The 7,335-nt window shown below is 41.6% G+C and overlaps 1 long non-coding RNA gene across 1 annotated transcript; it reads right to left on the bottom strand.

The window, feature by feature from the left end:
* Positions 1–954: 954 nt before the first annotated feature.
* LOC143165759 (uncharacterized) lies at positions 955–6,506 on the bottom strand. The gene is made up of 3 exons (XR_012996312.1): positions 6,443–6,506; positions 5,300–5,460; positions 955–1,088 (listed from the first exon to the last, which is right to left on the bottom strand). It is a non-coding gene; the product is annotated as an uncharacterized LOC143165759 (long non-coding RNA).
* Positions 6,507–7,335: the final 829 nt, after the last annotated feature.

Genomic DNA, 7,335 nt, shown 5'->3' with positions numbered 1-7,335 from the left:
CTCCTGCAAGGGAAAATGAGATCGCCTCTCAGGAGATTGAAGAGAGATGCTGGTCTCCAGTATAAGCCAGAGGTTTGGCAAAGTGAAAGTACCAAGTCAGCACTGTGACCTGGTGCTCTTTTTTTGATCCCATTAAAAGCTCTAAACCCCATTTTAACAGTGGAAAAATAGCTGCGTTTTTAAATAGGCTTTTATCATAATTAGATTATAAAAGCTTTCAATGAACATCTGCTGCATCTGGGAAGGTTGGAGGGACTAACCTTCAGATTTCAGAGCCTGGGATGAGGAATCTGCTGACAAGGCTTTAAAATATGTCACAGAAGAACAGACTGTCTTGTGAACCTGAAATAGACTGTCAAGGGAAAACACCCTTGCCTACTCACTGGAAAAGCTCAGGATAAAAAGCCTGATAATCACTGTGCAGCTGAGCAGCCCATTCAACTCCTTTGTGGAAAGTTAAGCTGGAATGTCAGAAACGTGGGCGTCTTGGCTAGCTAAATCTGTATTTAATGATAGACCTATTGTATAGGTACATACTGTGGGCTGGTTTACGGTTACCAGGAGGCTGCTGTTCCCCTTTCTGGCAGTGCACAGTGGTAAGAATCTTACCCTGTGTATATGAATGCATGTAAAATGTATCTGTAGCTATTTATATAAAATGAGGAGGAGGTTGAAACAGTGCTGGTTATTTCTGAAAACTCTTCTGAAACAAATCATCCATGCTTCTGTCTAGATAGTGTGTATTTGTCTAATACACAATTTATTTCAAATTGTTTTTCACAAATAGCCGTCATTCTAAAAACACTGCCCTCACTGAGGATGGAGCTGATGTCTTTTTTTGGAGCCACCATTTATCAGTGGTTTTAGTTGCAATTTGGTTATGTCATCTGAGACAGCATGTTCAGATTCTGAAAGTACATATATAAGGACAGAGAAGGAGAGGTACCTCAGTGGTGTAAGCCATTTTATTGTATACTTGGCAATATTTGTTTGAGTTTTCTAATTAAACAACGTAGTAGGACTTGCTGTAACACTTTACAGCTTCTGAAAGCTTCCTTTAAGTCATGGATTTCTGTTAGACTTGCCACCTTAGAAATAAAAATAAAAGAAGTGGTTAGCCACCCTGGCTGGAGGTCATCTGCATGTTTAGCGAGTGCAACGCTGACCTAGTGAAAAAAGACAATTTATCACATTTTTGTGACTTTTTTCCTTCTGAATTTTGAAGCTGGAAGAAAAAAGCATTGACATACAGGGTTAAGAACCATTAGTGAACAGCTTTGAAAAAATTTCCCTTGCTTAAAGTCATGGTGTCCCCCCCCAAGTCAGTTCTAGTTCAAATTGAGTGTTAGACACCACTGAATCAGGGCAGTTTCATGACTGATTTACATGGAACCCCAATTCTACCAACAGCATTCACTCTCTTTTCAGGAGTGTAATGAACCAAAGCACAGAACAATGGAGAATCAATTCCATTGTCAGTCTCATACAGTCAAACTAACTTTCTGCTTTCTTCCTAATGTTACACATATGTTTGTTCATCATCTGTTTTTTTCAATTTAGAAAAGATTTCTGCCCTCCGATGTGGATGTACATACAAAATTTTGTGGAAAATACATAAAACATGTATGGATGGACTGCAATAAGAAAGTTCTTGCATTACAGACAGATTAGAGGCCTCTCTTCAGCAGATCTTTTCTGGAGATGTCTGAGACTTGACATCTGTTTAGAGAATCCACTAAATAGTAGGTAAGCAACTGATGATTTATACTACTTGAAATTCTTTGTGTAGTACTTAGGATATTTTTAATTAGATGGATTGTTATATAAAGCAATAATAAAGACAAGAGCCTGGCAGATTGGAGCATTTTTGAAGACTCAGGAATGACTTAGAACAAAGACTTTTGCTCTGTTCTCAGGTCTAACACTTACTAGTAGTTTAACAACAGATGTGCCACTCAACTTCTGTGTCATTTTACTCATTACATGATGATAGGTAAGATTTATCAATACCTAGTTGCTGGAGTTGTCATAAAGCCTTAATAGATGTTCATTATGCAACAAGACACTCTCAGGTAGGAAAGACTATCGAAATGTTAAGTTTTTACAGCTAGAGGTAGTGAAAACTCAAGATTATTGACCCTTGGGAAATTACAAAATTCAGGAAAAAAGGGGGTTTGTTTCCACTTGGAAACAGAAAAAAACCTAGAACTTTATGTACAACTGAAAACGTTTTTTTTCCATTTTGAGGAAAAAAAAGTTGAGACATTTTATTTGTTTATTTGAAACACATCCCAACTTCTCTGGGACTTCAGTTCTAGGGATTCTCCAGGCTACTGCCAAGACTTTAAGGATAGCTGTTATCCCTTAGTATAAAGAGTGGATTTGGTAAACCATTATCATGCCGCCTTGAGCAAGGGTTCTTTGGGCTTTCAGGCTCCTAAAAAAGTCTGTGTATCCAGCATGCACTTGCTTCGAAGCAATGCTATGATATCTGCTTCCCTGATGTCGGGGACCCCAAAGCTTTCATAGTCTGAAACTGTGGGTTTTCAAAGTGCACCGCTCCAAGAGAATGACAGAACACATGGGCTGTACTGGGGCCAGGCCGCACGCAACTCATGCATGACCTGCTGAGCCAGAAAGACAGATGCTTTGAAGAGTCACTGTCTTCCCTGCCGGCCCCATGGCAGGGGCAATGGAAGCTCTGAGAAACCAGATTTAATCCACAGTTGTCAGCACTTCCCCTCTCCTTGCTGCAGCATGTCCCACCGAGCTCCTAGTGCCACGTGGTCACCTGTTAAACTCTTGGGGCAGTCTGAGCTTGAGGGAATCTTGTGGAAGCCTGTTGGAGTCCTTGTGGAGCCTCTTGAGAGCCTGTTTGGCCAGTAGGAAGGAACGAGGCAATGAATCAAGAAAAGCTCTTTGGAACTGCAGCATTTCTGTATTGAATTTTTATCTTAGGGGATCACAATTTTCTTTGTTAGGAAAGATGTGTGAAGCTGTAACGACAGTTTTGAAATAGTGCAGCTTCAAGTCAGTGTGCTGATCTCTGTTAGACTGAGTTCAAGACAGCTCTGCCAGCATTCCCCAGCTCAGCAGCAGGTCCTTAGCATTTATCTCTCCAACCTGAATTGTTGAAGAGTGTTGCTAGAGAACAGTTTCACACAGCTACTGAATTTCAGTGCTCATTAATTCTTTGTGCATTTGTGTGGAAGAAGTAAGCCACTGCATTTACTTCATAAGCATTTGTAAGGCTTCATTTGCTTAGAGATGCTTTGGGTGAAAGATACTGTAGGTGCAAAATAACAGTAATAGAGGTCTATTGTACTGAAACTCGTAGCAAAGGAATATTGTTATAACAAAATTCTTTGATTTATTGTACTCTGCTAAACAATGGGTAACATAAGGATATGAAGAAAAACACTGACTGACTTGAATTGAAAATAAGAGAATAACAAGCTCATCTTAGCATTGATTACATAAATAAACATGGAGAAGAGGCTTATCTGCCTCTGGCAAAGAGCTGAAATGAATATTTCAAAATGAGACCTCTCTTTCTGCTCAGCAGAAAGCATCCTATTTACGTTGTTAGCTTGGCCTCTCCCTGATGCTCATCGTTTGGTTTAGAAGGGAGAGAGCATTATGTTTCCAGTCACCTGAGCTTAGCTGGGAAAGTGCATGACACTCACAAAGCAAGCACAGATTGAATTTCCAGCCTTGCATATACCATCCCACCTTCTCAGCTGTAAAAGGGATAAGGATTGTGAAGATTGCTATAGAAACACTATTGGCATCTTTACTGTTACAGCCCTTGGCTGCTTTTCCTGTTAGTCACAAGCTGGTAACCACAGAGACTATCCCCCATGTGAAAAGTAATTTGGTTTTATAACTGAATATGGTGGTATTGAGATGATCTAGACTGAGAAGCCTAGAACCTGATGTCCTCTCTCCACAGAGTGGTTCCAGCCTGAACACCTTCAAAACTAGCCTTCCTTCTCAGGATTTACAGCAGTGTTTAATGGGTACCAACAGAGAAAGCAAGAAGGGAGATTAATCTATACAATCTAGATCCGTGCTACGCAAAGTGTGGGCTATGAAAGTGCCCAGAGGGGTTTATGAAGCATAGAAAAAGCTGAGTGATCAGCATCTCAGTTCGTCCAGAGAGTGATTGTGTAGGAAGGTCAGTTCTGGGCCTTGAGTTAGGTCTAGACCTTCCAGTGAGGTCCAAAAGTATTGGCATGGATAGCTGTCCATCAGCTGGCCAAAAGCACTTCCTTCATGGTGAACAGCCTGCCAGGTGTTTTCACAACTCCCTGTTGGTACTCATCTACAAAAGGTATGGCCATACCACTGATAGGGGAGTAGTACAGTCTTTTTAGCCTATTATCAGTCCCTCAGCCATCAAATCCTATGCATCACGGCTTGCTAAACAGAATTCTTCATTATTTCACATGTAGATTGTATAGTTTCAGTTGTTAGGAAGGGTTCTTTCTCATCACTAGCAGCAGTCCAAGATGCCTTAAAGTCTAAATCATTCATTATCAGCACACGACGCGCTCAGATATATGCTGTGTTTTCCTCATCACATCACATATGGGATCCACTGTTGTTTCAGTGGAAAACTCCCCTGCTGAATAGTTAACAAAAAGCAAAAACATGCTTTTGATGACACAAGGAGCATTTGTGGTTGTGTAAGTAAGGAGAATTTTGCTTACACTCAGCTAAGCAAGTAAAGTTAGCAGAGAATTGTCTCTGGCATAATAATGGCTTTGTAGAGACCCTGATGAAAGGACTGTGTGACCCTGCATCCCAGAGGAAGCACAGGAGACCCAGGTAGTTACTGTGCCTCCCAAACGCACACCCCTTCTTCCCCTAGCAAGGCTGAGCTTCACTAGCTATTTCAAGTGCTGGAGTATGCCTGCAGGCATCTATTTGGGTGCTTGGACTTTCTTCTTGAAACCTGTTCACTTAAAACCTGTTCAACAACTGTTTTCAGAATTAAGAACAGAAAGAGATTAAGCAGTTGAAGTTGTAATCTGTGAGTCTAAACTGCAGGAATATGTCCATCAGCTAAGTTGAAAGTCAACAGGACATCCGTTTCACACCAAAGAATCTGGCCTACAGTAAGGAGAGACATTCCTTTGCATGTCTGGAATGGGTTTATAACTGGGTTACAGTTAGCTCTGTAATTCTACCTGATTTGATCTGAGGCCAGAAAAGAGAGAGGGAGCAGCTCACATAAAAATGCAGTCTCATGCAGTATTATTTCATTCTTGGCAGTTCTTTTGCCTTCTTGTCTTACCTAGCTGTATGCGGAGGATCACTGACTCCTCTCTGACTGTACCAGCTTGCATTTGGAGACTTGGAAGGATGGCTCTGGCTGAAGGACATGTGAATCTTGCACGATTGTGGTTGCCCATACCACCCAGGAGCAGAAGCAGAAAGGCAGTCATTCATACAGTGCTGAATAAAACCACGAGAGAATTTGGTGGAGAAAAGGAGCTAAAGGTTAGTTAATCTGAACAATCTCAAACTAACACACACCACCTTCCCGGCCCCCCTGCCCCCATCAGATCTGAATCAGCTCTTCTGAAGCGTGGAAGCCTTGCCCGTAACCCACTTGAGCAACAGTGAAAAGAATTCCCATGGGAATAATCAGCTAAAGCAACCATGATTTTGGCCAGTTATAACTACTGGGCCAAATTCTGCAAGTCCTTCATCTGTATTCTGCTAAATTCCTCCTGGCATCAAAGGGAATAATTTCGCTTGAGTAAAAGGATAGTGATTGTATGGTGCTGCTGGACTGAGCGAGTATTTCTGGATCCGTTTACCACTTGACTGCAAGAGCACCAGCAACACTTGTCTGCCACAGGAATGAGCAAGAAGCCATGACTGGTGTTTGCCAAGTAAAAAATCACACCAAGTGAATAGGCAGAAGGACTTTATTGTGCCCCAGAATCAGAGCTGAGCTGACAGACAAGAATTAGAGAAATAAATAGGACTGCATGATTTGTCCATAGGATCTACAGCTTAGAAAGAGGGTCTGGCAGCATTTTTAAGAATGTTAGGAGACTTGGAAGATGTGTGGTTTTGCTCATGTTCACTGTATTCTAGAAAGCTTCCTCCAGGCTCCCTCCTCCTTCAATGCTGCTTGTGAGGACTGCTCGGTTGATAGCAAGAGCAAGCCCCAGATGATAGCAGATTGGTGGGTATAGCCAGACAGAAAGGGAGGCTTCATGAAGCCCTTAGAACTAGCCTAGCTTGCTCCAGCTGAAGTACAGGATAGGGCTTTTTTTGTTTATCATAAAACTGAGGGTAGATAGGGACTACGTCCATGGGACATTTAATCTGAAATAATAGAAGGGAGAGGGGAAAAACTCACTACAGCGTGAGGCTGCACAAACTGCTGCCTCACGTGGTAATGCTCTGCTCCAAGTGTCTTTACCTGGTGGTGGGCTTAGACTACAGTAGAACAGACTTCCCCTCCCTCCTTTGACGCTGTTCTGTATATGAAGGGAGTTCGTATTCCCCGGAGGATCTTAGTTCATTTAGCAGCTTCTTCAAAGTTGTAAGGAAAAAATTGTAGGTTAATTGATTTGTTAAATATATTCTTTTAATTGACTCCTAGAATTGCAAGCTTCCTAGGTTTAAGGGTATCGTTTCTTCTTTGTTTACTGAGTTCTCTAAGGGATGAGATAATTATATTATAGCAAGTTCAAAGCAGCCGTGTGTATGCCCTGGGCAGCTCTTAAACATTTGCTGAAAGGTATAACAGGTGACTAGGTGGTAGGTGGTCATAAATAATCCTTTATTGTATTAAGTTAGGACTCAAACATGCAGCTAAGTTGTGTCTTCTGTCTCCTCTTCCTGCTCTTGTATGAAGACAGTGTCTGTTTTTTGTTGAGGACAGTGCCTGGCAGGGATCAGGGCACTGCAATGAACACTGAAGCAAGCAAGAAAATTTCTACAGTTGTTATCTGAGTAAAAATGAGGTTTTGTTGGCCCTTTCCCCAACCACCCTCATGCAACAATTGCTTTGTTCATTGTGGCTTCCCTATTTGATGCATTTTCCCCTCCATTAGTCCCCTTTCGCCAGCCCACCACTTTGTCATATGTATAAATGTCAAGTGGCTTTAAAAATGAATCAGAACATTATTTCTGTCACCCTCACATATCTAATCACCTCCATCTCTGTATTTGCCCTCTAAAATGCTCTCTGTAATTACTCGGTATGGGCTAAGTTGGACTAATTTAGTAACAGATAAGCGTAAAGTGAATTACTGGAACTTATTTGATTCCTCAGCCAGATTTCAGACTTCTCACATCTCCTTCCTTAGT

The sequence above is a fragment of the Aptenodytes patagonicus genome, chromosome 1, assembly GCF_965638725.1.
Source record: "Aptenodytes patagonicus chromosome 1, bAptPat1.pri.cur, whole genome shotgun sequence".
Classification (NCBI taxonomy): domain Eukaryota; kingdom Metazoa; phylum Chordata; class Aves; order Sphenisciformes; family Spheniscidae; genus Aptenodytes; species Aptenodytes patagonicus.
Note: the sequence above shows the minus strand (reverse complement) of the source record. Positions and strands in the feature narration are given on the sequence as shown.